The sequence below is a fragment of the Lissotriton vulgaris genome, chromosome 7 (genome assembly GCF_964263255.1).
Source record: "Lissotriton vulgaris chromosome 7, aLisVul1.2, whole genome shotgun sequence".
NCBI classification, from domain to species: domain Eukaryota; kingdom Metazoa; phylum Chordata; class Amphibia; order Caudata; family Salamandridae; genus Lissotriton; species Lissotriton vulgaris.
This window is the reverse complement of record NC_141695.1, coordinates 96,779,940-96,794,149: the sequence shown is the minus strand read 5'-3', so window position 1 is coordinate 96,794,149 and position 14,210 is coordinate 96,779,940.

Genomic DNA, 14,210 nt, shown 5'->3' with positions numbered 1-14,210 from the left:
CCTATACACCGGTACCACCGCAAAACTTCAGAAAAAACTTCAACGCATCCAGAACGCATCAGCCAGACTCATACTAGACATACCGCGTAAAGAACACATTTCTGGTCACCTGAAAAAGCTCCACTGGCTCCCCGTCAATAAGAGGATAACATTCCGCCTCCTAACCCACGCACACAAAGCACTCTACGAACTTGGACCCGAATGCCTCAACACACGACTTTCCTTCTACTCCCCCGCCCGCCAGCTACGCTCTTCCAACCGAGCCCTTGCTGCTGTTCCTCGCATCAACAAAACCACCATGGGAGGAAGATCCTTCTCCTACCTGGCGGCTAAAACCTGGAACTCACTTCCCACTCACCTTCGCCTCACTCAGAACCACCTTGCATTCAGAAAGCAACTTAAAACCTGGATATTCGAAAAGTAATTCCCCACCCTTCTCCAAGCGCCTTGAGACCCTCTGGGTATGTAGCGCGCTATATAAATTAACTGAATTGAATTGAATTGAAGTTCTTCCATCGCAGATATGTTGAGGAGAGTGGCTGAAGTTTTGGGCTTGTCACTGCCTACGGTGGAGAAGTCCACCGACCCTCTAATTGATGTCCTTTATCAATGTCCAACAGGGTAAGAGCCTATTCTTCCATACAGTGAGGCCCTGTTTGACATATTGTTAAGAGCTTTGGACAAGCCTGATTCAGGGATCCAGGTGTACTGTGCTATATCTTGCAAACAAAACAGGTGATGGACAGAATGTGGATCAATGTCACACATTCACCCCAGTCCAAAGATCTGGGCCCAAATCCATCGTTTTTTTGCACTCCACACCACCCTGGGTTAGACAATGGCGATATGCAAATCAGCTCTGACCCTGTGCCCCATGGGAACAGTCCAGTCCGAACGACAAAAGCCATGTCCTTCCCAGAACGGAATCAAGCATCCGAGGACCGGAACGGTTTCGAGGTAACACCTCTCATCAGCCCGGCTAGCTTGACTCCAGTGGTGTGGAGTGCCTGGGACCCACGTCTGAGCATCCCCAGCGCACTTATGGCGGTAATTGCAAACAAAACAGGTGATGGACAGAATGTGGATCAATGTCACACATTCACCCCAGTCCAAAGATCTGGGCCCAAATCCATCGTTTTTTTGCACTCCACACCACCCTGGGTTAGACAATGGCGATATGCAAATCAGCTCTGACCCTGTGCCCCATGGGAACAGTCCAGTCCGAACTACAAAAGACATGTCCTTCCCAGAACGGAATCAAGCATCCGAGGACCGGACCGGTTTCGAGGTAACACCTCTCATCAGCCCGGCTAGCTTGACTCCAGTGGTGTGAAGTTGATCTACATTCTGTCCATCAAATTGTTTTTTGTAATTTTCTCCCTGAGTGTACTGGGGTAGCTCAGACGTGGGTCCCAGAGCCTCCACACCACTGGAGTCAAGCTAGCTGATGAGAGGTGTTACCTCAAAACCGGTCCAGTCCTCGGATGCTTGATTCCGGTCTGGGAAAGATATGGCTGTGTAGTTCGGACTGGACTGTTCCCATGGGGCACAGGGTCAGAGCTGATTTGCAAAAAGCCATTATCTGACCCAGGGTGGTGTGGAGTGCAAAAAACGATGGATTTAGGCCCAGATCCTTGTACTGGGGTGAATGTAAGACATTGATCTACATTCTGTCCATCAAATTGTTTTTTGTAATTTTCTCCCTGAGTGTACTGGGGTAGCTCAGATGTGGGTCCCAGAGCCTCCACACCACTGGAGTCAAGCTAGCCGGGCTGATGAGAGGTGTTACCTCGAAACCGGTCCGGTCCTCGGATGCTTGATTCCGGTCTGGGAAAGATATGGCTGTGTAGTTCGGACTGGACTGTTCCCATGGGGCACAGGGTCAGAGCTGATTTGCATAAAGCCATTATCTGACCCAGGGTGGTGTGGAGTGCAAAAAACGATGGATTTAGGCCCAGATCCTTGTACTGGGGTGAATGTAAGACATTGATCTACATTCTGTTCATCAAATTGTTTTTTGTAATTTTCTCCCTGAGTGTACTGGGGTAGCTCAGACGTGGGTCCCAGAGCCTCCACACCACTGGAGTCAAGCTAGCCGGGCTGATGAGAGGTGTTACCTCGAAACCGGTCCGGTCCTCGGATACTTGATTCCGGTCTGGGAAAGATATGGCTGTGTAGTTCGGACTGGACTGTTCCCATGGGGCACAGGGTCAGAGCTGATTTGCATAAAGCCATTATCTGACCCAGGGTGGTGTGGAGTGCAAAAAACGATGGATTTAGGCCCAGATCCTTGTACTGGGTTGAATGTAAGACATTGATCTACATTCTGTCCATCAAATTGTTTTTTTTAATTTTCTCCCTGAGTGTACTGGGGTAGCTCAGACGCGGGTCCCAGAGCCTCCACACCACTGGAGTCAAGCTAGCCGGGCTGATGAGAGGTGTTACCTCGAAACCGGTCCGGTCCTCGGATGCTTGATTCCGGTCTGGGAAAGATATGGCTGTGTAGTTCGGACTGGACTGTTCCCATGGGGCACAGGGTCAGAGCTGATTTGCATAAAGCCATTATCTGACCCAGGGTGGTGTGGAGTGCAAAAAACGATGGATTTAGGCCCAGATCCTTGTACTGGGGTGAATGTAAGACATTGATCTACATTCTGTCCATCAAATTGTTTTTTGTAATTTTCTCCCTGAGTGTACTGGGGTAGCTCAGTCTTGGAATGCACCTCTCCTTCTCCACAGATGCTGGGGCATAGTGAATGTATGGCTCGGCATTTTGCAGAAAACTGTAAAGAACCTTAGGATAGCTGTGAACTGACGATGGCTTCTTTTTTTTTTAAACATCTTTCATCAAATTTCGTGCAAGCACAGAACCTTTACAAAATATAACAATGAAATCAATGGCTAGTCCGTAATGGTAGTAATGGCGAGCATAGTGGTAAACGCTGCTTCAAAACAGTGGCACTCGAATCGGTGTCATATGCCCTGTAAAAGGGTAGTAGTAGTAGAAGTTTTGAAATTAGTGTTACAATATCAGTGTAATCGATTTCTAAGCAGCCAGAACTAGGCACCGACTCCAGACCCAGGTCAGTCAGCTGGTGTTGGACCCGGCCCTTTTGGCAGGTTCACCCAAAGACTTTTTGCTTTTTACTAGCCTGTTTCTGGAACCTGGTGGTGGTGATTTTAGGCCTCTGCGCACTTTTTCACTGTGGTACAGTGTAAAGTGCTTGAGCTCTCTGTGTATGTGTGGTGAGTGACTTGCCCTCCCATAGGAATTAATGGGGAATATGTATGCCCATGGTAGTTCCTGATGTGTGGGGAGTGCAGGGGCGAGTTTGATATGTTCGAACTTGTGAGATTGAATACTGCGTAATGGTATATGCAGCATGACTGTGTCTAGTCTAGAAGTGCCATTTTTAGAGGTTGGCATATTTGTGTAATTTGTGTCTGGCGTGTTATTGGCTGGTGAGCCTGGCCCAGGAGTGCCTGGGCCTGCTTGTGGATTGACTGTCTGGTTTGAGGATGGCAGGGGCTGGGGAGCCTCAGGAGGTTGTCAGAGTCAGCCTGTGGATGAAAGGCTGCATCTGCTGCCAGGGAAGTGGGAGGAGATGGCACCTGGGAGTGACTAGGGCTGTACCTGCCGGACCACAATGCTGGCTCCACCTCCCGCTGGGCGACTGTCACCTCTGTCCCTGACACTGAAGAGAGTTCCCTAAAACCAGTTCTAGCTGGTTCTCACACTGCCTGCACAAAGACTTCAAAGACTTTTCTCTGTATAAGAAGGGGCTGGGCCCCCTTCCAATTTGTTCTTGTTTTCTAACTTGAATCCTGCCAGGGGCGTGCTGCTGCTTGGGCCCAGGGGAATTCCTGGGCCCTGCCGAGCCCCTGGATACCAGATGACCCTGGATGCTGGATGGACTTTGTTTTTATGGACCCTTCTGCTTTGCTTGTGGGGGTTGAAGGACTTCCTTTTCTTGACCCTCCCGCCCTCTGCTCCTAGGAGGGCCTTGTTGCTGGGTCCCTGGTCTCTGAGGGGGGCCATCCCTGAGGAGCCTCATGCTGTATGTGCCCCTCAGCGCTTGGAGGCGCTGTAATTTGTGCCTTAGCGCTGAAAAGCGCTTTATTCTTGTCTAGCGCTTGGGAGCGCTTTCTGCTGTCATAGCGCTTGTGAGCGCTTTGATGATCCAGGCAGGTGCCCACCCTGCATTTAGTGCTGCTGCGGACTTGCCGCTTATTTGCCCGTTTTTTTTTTATATCTGAAGCCGGTGCCAACCCGGCATTGCCCTCGTGGAATCACCGCCGCCGGCCCGGAGATCCGAGGCGCTGCGCCGCCTCCCCACCGAGGGCCGCGCTGCCATTGGCGGCCTTCGAAACTGGAAGTCAGGCAGGCCCGGCCGTGACGAAGGCGGGGTCTGCCATGGGGCGGAAGTGAGGCAGGGAGGAGACGAAGGAGCATGGCGGCCTGGTCGTCGGGCTCCCGTGTGCTGGAGGGAGCCCCAGGAGAAGACGTGCAGCCTGTTGGCCTGCGAGGGGGCGGGAGGAGCAATGCCGGTGCCTGCCCCTCAGCGCTGCTCGCCTGAAGCCCCGCAGAGGAAGCGCCATTGCCCGTAGGAGCCCCCGCCAGGAGAAGAACAGCCCGGTGAGTCAAAGGGCTGGGGGGCTCCGTGTGGGTTACTGTAGGTGCCTGTTGAAGGCACAGTGACGGCAAAGAGTGGCCCCACTTGGCAGCGGGCCGCTCCAACATGTGGGGCATGAGGATTTCAGTAGCTTGAGAGCTCCGCCACGGCAGTGGCATATTCAGGGCGGCCCCAACATTCTCTCAATGGTCCCTGTGGCCTGTGTCCTCCCCCAGTTCTTTGGAGAGCCACGGAGGCTCTAGGGGGGCACATTATTGTTTGAGTCCAGAGGGGCTCACCGCCCACCTGATGTTTAGAGTCCAGAGAGGCTCTTGGGGGACACGAGTGTTTCAGGGCCTGTGTGGCTCCAACGTTCTGCACAATGGGGCATGTGTTATGCCAGAGCCTGTGTGGCTCCAACGTTCTGCGCAATGGGGTATGTGTTTTCAGAGTCTGTGTGGCTCCAACAGTTGGCACAGTTCTGTTCTAGGGTCAGTGAGGACCCTGGCGCAGTTTTGAGTCTCCAGCTGCCCAGCAATTAGTGGGCAGCTGCACTGTTGGACAGGCCTCGTGGCCAGCCCGTCCCCTCCCCGCATGGCGGGTCGCGGACCCCTGTGCCTCCTGTTCCCAGGACGGGAACCACCCTGCAACCCGCCGGGGCAGCCCCCGGCCTCTCCCCGACGGAACCCTGGCTCCTGAACACCACCGTATCGGCTGGCCCGGGTCCCTTCCAGAACCCCTGTCTCCGGCCCAGCTGCCATTTTGGACACTACATGACCAGGCCTCGTGGCCTCGGGTCGGCCTCGGGCCCAGCCAGGCCCCGACATCGAGGCACCACCATCCACCCAGGGGGTGAAGAGACCACTTGGCAGGTCAATGGGAGAAGGAGTGTCGCTGGCCTCCCTGGGCGCTGGCTCCGCCCCCCTGCTGGGTGTCTGGACTCCCTCATCCCGGACCTTCCGACCTCCGGGTGCGAGGGTCTGGACATCAAAGGGCGCCAGACCTATAACTGGGGCAGCTCCAGAGCAGGAAGGCAGTTGTATCCTGGAGTCAAGAGACACCAAGAAGAACTCATCCTTGGAGGCCTGCTGGTGCTGCCGCGGCTCCTCTTCGTGAACCATCTTCAAGGCCTGCTGGCGCTGCCGCGGCCCTCCTCGTCGTGAACCATCTTCAAGGCCTGCTGGCGCTGCCGTGGCCCTCCTCGTCGTGAACCATCTTCAAGGCCTGCTGGCGCTGCCGCGGCCCTCCTCGTCGTGAACCATCTTCAAGGCCTGCTGGCGCTGCCGCGGCCCTCCTCGTCGTGAACCATCTTCAAGGCCTGCTGGCGCTGCCGCGGCCCCTCCTTGCGAACCCTCCAGCTCGAGGATTGTGAGCTCCACCTCTGCTGCTCCCGTACCGACCCGGTACTCAGACTGTCCTGCTACCCCTTTCCCCAAAGAGACTAGAATTGACGGGATCCTCGAATCCTGGTCCCCACTGTATCATCAAGTTAACCTGCCTAAGAATACCTATAAAAGTATACGTAACCTATCTTGGTGTGGTGTCCGTCTGTGGGGGGGGAAGTTACTTGTCTGTACGATTACCGGAGAGGGCCCTCGCCAGGAGGCCTCTCCCCCTCTACTCGGCCGACCCTCTGGGTCCCCGTCTAACATGCACCATTTAGGCGCAAGATGGAGAGTGAATCCCTGAGAGGGACAGAGATGGCACAGAGGTGCCCGGCCAGTCACAGCTGCGCAGCACTTAGTGCCAGCTGCACCGTTTAGGCCTTTTTGTGATTGCTTACAGCTGCCCAGCACTTCGTGGGCAGCTGCCACGTTTAGGTTTTTACTTTTGACTGGCGCTGCCTGGCAGCGCGCCCTGACATTCTGGACACAGGGCGTCTTAGCCCCAACAAGGCCAGTTGGCCTAGGGACTGCCACAGGTGGTGGCTTATGTAAGTTTTGCACAATTGTATGGTTATTGCACCTCTGAATGTGTTTTCTTGCATCATGTGTTATTCCTGCACCTCTGAATGTTTTTAGGCATCATGTGATTTTTGCGCTATTGTATTGTTCTGGCACCTCTGAATGTTTTTAGGCATCATGTGTCTTCCTTTTCCCTGCGCTACACCTCTGAATGTTTTAGGCGTCATGTGTCTTCTTGCGCTGCACCTCTGAATGTATTTTATTGCATCATGTGCTTTGTTCTGAACACCACTGAATGTGTGGGTTTATGCATCATGTGTTTCCCTTGTCTTACTCCTCTGAATGTGTTTCATGCATCATGGGTAATGTGTTCTTGTTTATACCCCTAGGTGCTGTGTGATACTTAGGTGGTTGTTCTTTTTAGTACAGGTGGTCATAGTGAGGTCCTGGTTCCTGTTACCAGTGGTAACTGGTTGTGTGCCATAGTTGCTAATTTGTGCTACTATGATTTTTATTCTTTATTATTCTTTATTCTAGAAGTGCTATTTCTGATTCTGACAGTGGCCCACGTGGCCCTGTCTCCTGTAAATAATCCCTTGCAAATATTGCCCGTGCCAGTTGGCACCATGTATTTTGTGTGATACTATCTGATGTGTTTTTACAATACAAAAGTTATTTTATAATAACCTTGTGTGTAGTTCCTTTTGTGGTGTGCCTAGTATGTTGTTGCTGTTGTGTGCTGGCGCAAATGCTTTATACATTGCCTCCGAGTTTAGCCTTACTGCTCGGCCAAGCTACCAGGGGATGAGCAGGGGTTATCTTGGCGTGTGACTCCCTTGCCCTGACTAGAATGGTGGTTTCTGCCTAGCTTTGGCGTCAGCCTTAGCCTACCAGAAATAGCCAGTTCTAACAGCTGGAATATGGGAAGACGGGCAATCCACGGAGACAGGGCCAAAACCTCTCAGTCCATTGGATAAGTAAGTGTTCAGGGGGGAGAGTGTCCAGTTCAGATAATGCATCCTCTTCTCTCATGAGGTTTTCCCAAGCTCTAGCGAAGTACCCTCTGCCCTTTTTAGCATCTCTGAGGAGAGCGCCACCTTCACAGTCTGCCCAAAGCAGAAGACCAGCCTTCCACCGCTCAACCGGGGAGCCTGTGTACCCCTTCCATCGTATCGTTCTGCGGCGTTTAGACAAAATCGGGGTCAGATCAGCAAATCTAGACACCAACTTCTTCTTGGTCCTTCTTTGGATAGAGTCCTAATATATAAGCAATAGGGGACACATCTGTATTGTGATCAGTGTCATTGGTCAGGAATTGTAGCACCTCAGACTAATAGGGTGTCGGGAGCGAGCACCCTTACATCATATCTAATAGCTCCTCCCCCTCCTGGCTCCATCTGGGTCAGGTATTGGAAATATGTAGAAAAAAAGTATTAATTGTCCCGGACTTGAGTTATACATGTTGACAATGTATTATATGATCAATTTGACCCATTCAAGGATACCTTCAGGACTGTGTCTCCAAGTCTGCCTCTCATTTGTCTTTGCGAGGGGTAAGTGGCTGATTCAAGTCTGCTCTCAGTGCCTTGATACTACTCTGTGCATTTGCTGTTGAACTGAGTAACTGTCAGCCCTTGTGCATCAGAGCTGCTGTCCCCCCAACCCTGTGGTTCCTGATAGCCGTGCAGTACAAATCACCCTGCCAGGATGTCGTACTAGTCACTCAACTCCTCAAAGGATAGCGATTTGCCATTACTGAACAGGGTACCAACAGTTATTGTATCCCTTCCTGTGTCCCACTCACCTCGGGATGCCTAATTGCCTTCAAGTCTCCGTAGTTATCTTCATTGGTTAGCTTCAGGTCAAGGAGGAATGTCCTCATCAGGTCTGAAGCAGGGTTGACAGGTAAAGCAGATATCACTCTACTCAGCATACCCGGTAGCTATTGCAGGTACCATTGCATTAAGGCCACGAAACAGTATGTTGCAGAATCTGGTGCCTCCACCTTGAACGCCTCCTACTTGGATAACATAGAAGAAGTGGTGTCATCATCAGTAACTTAATGGCTGAACCCCTCCAATATGATCTCATACAAGACCGGGTCATCCGTACTGTCTATTTATAATTTCAAACTCTGAATTGGCATCTGTGACCTTTTACCTGGACAGTGTCATAATTATCGATTTATGGTCAGAAATAGTCCTCACCATGCATTCTATGTTTAGCATGGATTCCAATACGTCAGGTGTGCATAAGAAACTGTCTAGTCCAACAGGCAGTTCTTGTAGGGCAAAGAAGTGTGAATAGCCTCTGTAATCACCTGTTCCCCCAACCCAAAACAGTGCATGGAGCATTGACAACCGCAAAAAACAAGATAATAGCACCCAACACCCGCTCCCAGGGCAGAAAGGCAACTTCACTTCATCCAAATGTTATAAAATAAAGCAAGTTTTCAAGTGCCCAATAGTGCCCACGCACCTCAGGGAAGGAGATACTCAGGATGGGTGGAAACTCCCTGGCAGCACCACTTACCAGTTGTCCATGCCAGCATACCAAGACAGCCTGTCAATTCTCTACAACTATGTTCAGGCCGGAAAGGATGCACAATATACTTAAACAGAAACACAATCCCACACATGTGACCAATGTTCCCTTTAATTTTTTTCCTCTGTGTGCGGCAGTGTAAGGTCTCTGTGCGCTGCAGCCAAGGCTATGTGTGCTTGGAACCTGACTGGGCACCGGGGTGCAGCGACAAATTTCAAGAGCAGATTGTGTGAGTATTCATGTTAATCGCAACGCCAGTCATGAGCTGCAATTAACATGAATACTTTCTCAAGGCACACAATATGCCGCACACAGGCACGGCCTTAGTGCTGGTGGCGGCCTGTGTAACAATGTTTGTTGGTGACCCCCAATGACCACCTCTGCCAGTGATTCCGTTGCTATTACCCTTCAACAGTGCCCCTCAAGTCTCCATTACCATACTCTCTGAGATGCATTTAATTAGATTTATAGCATCACTCATACCAGTGTAGGGTGTCAGAGCACTTTACATCATACACATTACACAGAGACAATCAATCACATCTGTAAATCAGTGTACAGTACATTTTACATCAGACAGAGGAATGCAAGGTGTAGAAGTCACATGTCATCCATACTGGTAGACAGTATATCCAACCTATGAACAAGGAGCGTGTAATTTCATTAATCATCAATGTCCGTGCTGTATGCCCTTCCTCCAATCAAAGAAGATCTTAAGGGAGTCTTGTTGGTAGGAATGTATGACGTTACAATGCAGGCTATTACAACGCCTGCCTTTACAACGCGGTTTTTACATCGCGATCCATTACAACGCATAGCGCTTTGGGGTGCTGGATAGTGAAAAGTTTAATTTACTATTCCAACACCAGTCCCCGTGGACACTTTGGAAGGTGTTGGATAGTAAATTAAACGTATTCCCTATCCTAGAGCGCCCCCCAGCGCAATGAGTTGTAATAGTTTGCATTGTAATGACCGCGTTGTAATGGTAGTGCGTTGTAAAAGTTTCGTTGTAAAGGTTGTTCACCGTTGATAGATATAACATTTCCAATTTTTATTCAATCGACCAGGCGTTAAAAGTACAAATTCAAAACTATCCAGTCAGTAGTCAAATTAAATCAGACGTACAAATTCAAAATAATCCAGCCAGTAGTCAAATTAAATCAGCAGACGCGTTTCGGCTCGTAACATCGTATGCCCATCCTGGTACATTCATTTGTACACTTGTACACACTGAAGTGAATGTACCAGGATGGGCATACAATGTTACAAATTGTTTAGATAATATACATGAAAAGAAAGAAAATATTTTTCACATGTGATTATGAGCCCTGATGTTGTCTGCACTGGACTAAACGCATCGGCTGATTTAATATGACTACTGGCTGGATTATTTTGAACTTGTACGGCTGATTTAATTTGACTACTGACTGGATTGTTTTGAATTTGTACTTTTTAATGCCTGATGGAGTGAATAAAAATTGGAACTATATCTACCAACAAGACTCCCTCAAGATCTTCTCTGTTTGGAGGAAGAGCACACAGCTCGGACATTTTATCATTAATGAAAGATCGATAAATTACACGCTCCTTGTTTATAGGTTGGATCTTCATTAGACGTGGCCCATTGGTGGTGGGACCACAATAAGTTGAGCGCGATTGGAACTTTGCAATAGATTACCAGGAAAACACGCCAGTGCGCACTTGTTCTATGCCCCCACTGCTAGAAAGTTGTGCTCTTGGTAGACAGTATGGTTTAAGAGCGCTTGGTCTGGAGAAGCACAACCCCAAACCTTTAAACATAAAAGCATAGTTGAGGGTTACATTTAATAATAAGAATTGCTATTTCTTTTTATTTACAGAAATGAACCTATTTTGCAGGATTAAAATAATGAAAGGATGGGAAGAAAATCATAATGCTATAATAATAATAATAATAATACTATACTTTGCAGCTCTATGATGTCAGTTATTAGCTCACTGTTCTATATTAGGAGTTTAACTTATACACTGCAAGAAAAAAAGGATCTCTCTGCCAAAAGCACTGACGCCTTTACGTTATATGCACTTTGTGATTTGCACAGTACACGTACTTTGCATCAGGCATATTAACAGTCAAAACTTCCACTAAACAAAACTCCGATCTCACTCCAGGACCCAAATACCTAAACCACCATCTCTCCTTTTACACACTAACCAGACCGCTCCGCTCCACCCATCTGGCCCTGGCCACTGTCCCACAGATCCGCAAGACCTCGGCTGAAGGAACATCCTTCTCATACCTTGCTGTGAGGACCTGGAACTCCCTACCTCTGCATCTCAAGCAATCACCATCCCAGCCTCAATTCTGGAAGGATCTCAAGACCTGGCTCTTTGACTGAACTGCAGAACCCATCACCCCCACCCACCCCCCTTACCAGCATCTTGAGATCCTTATGGGTGATTATTCCCTGATTGAGTGATTGATTGACTTTTAAATATTCTGCTTCAAAAATAGAATGGCGTCAACAACCAATATATCAACAAGGTAATTATATACAAGTATCTGACTTGTACATAACTTGACGGTACATAGATGTAGAGTTAAGAATAGTAAATCTAAACCTACCAATATACATTTATATCATTTGTAATTTGGTTGTCAATATTTTTGCGGCAATATTCTCATAGCACTAGATTTCTGTAGCCAGTATTCTGACATGCGACTTCTGTAACTGAGTACACCTTGCACAGTCCCTGGACAGTGTAGACAATAGGGAATACAGCCCTGGGTACATATAAAAGGTGTTATGGGTGTATGGGGCTTGTGTTTGCTCTGTGAGGCTCAAAATAGACATATGATGCTGTCCTTAAGTAACTAAGATTCTGATTTGGGGATTGGCAAGAGATTCACTATAGAATAGCCGCAGCTGCTGAAGTCCACAGTCATTGCATGTCCTAAAAATCATGCTCAAATCTTCTCGAAGATTTATAAAATGCTGAGACTTGGGGTCGTATATTTTCAAAGCATTAAATAACATTAATGACTTTAGTATCTACACAAGATCTGTTATTCCATGTTCTCGTAAGTTGAGGGCTCAGATGGAATCTTTGACACAGTCATTAATATATAGATAAGTAGAATACACAAACCAATATTTTCATGATTCTACCTCACGAAATTTGTAAATACAGATAAAACATGTTGAGAATAATCCACCTACTTCTGCACATTTTCTCATCCATGGAACGATGAAAGGCTGAGTCAGCCTGACCAGAATTCCTGCAGTTGGCATATCGTTCTCTACAGCGGGCACTCGATTCCAATAGCTAGTGCACCGCCTTCCCTAGAAATCAGAGTTGTTTTTAAAAAAAACACACAATGAACGTCCCACATCCCCACCTGGACCATATGTTCTGGGGAGATCTGTATCAGTGTGTATGACATACAATGGGAATGCAGCACAAGTTTGTGGGGGCGGTTTGATGATATCTGCCCAGTGGAGATGGAAGAAGGTGACACCCTGTGCCAGTGGATGCAGACGCAGCACGCTTGTCAGTAAAAAGGGACAACAGTTTCTGTATTGATCGGCCAGTAATGTGTTTTTTTCTTGCCTGTTCAACACAATTCTCTGAAGGGGGTTAAGGGCTTTGAAAATAGGGTGACAGTTTAATCAGCAGGTGACCCTCTCCCACTTTGCTGCGACCAGAGAGAAACAATAAAATTGTGTTTAAGTGAAATTCATTTGGGAAAAGGTAAGCGGGGTCTACAGATGTAGGGCAAACGCTCATTTTATTTTCCATGTTTTTTCCCCCACCTCTGTATTTTTGGCCATTGATCCAGGGTAATTAGCACACACATGTATTTTCTAGGCACTTGCCAGCGCTGACACTAAAATAAAGGTACCCCACTTTCATAGCGCTTTACTGCAAACACCGAGATGCTTGTTTTTACTGCGCTAGCATCTTGTTTGCTCGCCCCTGCAGACCGGGGTGTTTGAACTTTTGTTCAGCACAGTTCTGAAACCTGCCCCAGCTCCTGCGCTGTTCGTAGTATCCTGATGCACAGCCTCTGTGTGTTCGAGCTGTGTCTGTGTGCACATGTATAATCCCTTTACACCTATTTTTTTGTTCAGTTCCTCTACTGTGCCCCATGAGCTCGACTCGCCCCTCTCCCCTAAAGCCCCGTCTTGTATGTCCAATCTATGTGTGTTCGAGCCCTTTCTCACACTCCACGTATGCCCAGTCTCACCCTGGCGTCATGTGTGTACAGCCTTTGCAAGCCTCCAATCCATCTGAAGCGTCTCGTGTGGCCTATTTCATTTATATCTGACACTTGGGAATTACATCCTCCTGCCCCCACCGTTCACCGAACCCCCACACACGCCATGGCTCGTTTGTATACGTGAAAGGAGGCATCAACTTACATGATTCGACGCCTCCTCAGGGGTAGTAAGCGCTATATAAATGCAATTACAATACAATACTAGCTGCCAACACCAAGTACGCCATGTGCTCTTCCTTACATCAAGGGAGTAAATGTGCTGCTTCTGACAGAATACCACTTCCATGCCTTCAAAAACATTGTTAAGCCAAAGTAAAGAACTACACTCCCAAACTGCACTGAGATGGCCATTTAAATCACTGGAGTGAAAGCACGATGCTGACACGAGATATCTGGCTAAACTACCTACACCAGAGCTCAAACTTTTACCAAGCATTGGCAGTCTGGGGCGGGGTGAGGAAACTGAGAAGGGCTGCACTGTAGAACAGTGGCAGTGAACACAAGAATGTCTTCCCCTATCCCCCCTTGGAGCTTTCTAGCCATGCCTACCCCTCCTCTGAAACTGTTTAAATAAACCTCTTCCTGATCTGTCAGAGCCCAACGGAGCAGGCAGACTTTTATTCTACTACAGCTGGCAGGCCCCGCCTCCCACTCTTTCTAGGAGCTGTCAGACACTTCTAGGAGCTGCCGTACACGGCACAGTGGGCAGAGCTGGAAGACAAAGGAATGGAAAAAAAACACCGCTGCAGTCCGGTGTTTCTTGGAGCTGTAGCAGGTGGTGATTCTGTAAGCACACGTGTGCTCGTAGACTTGCATTTCTTTTGGTAATAAAGCGGGTCAGATTGTGTGCTGCGCTCTATTACCAAAAGAATTGCAGCAAGTCAACAA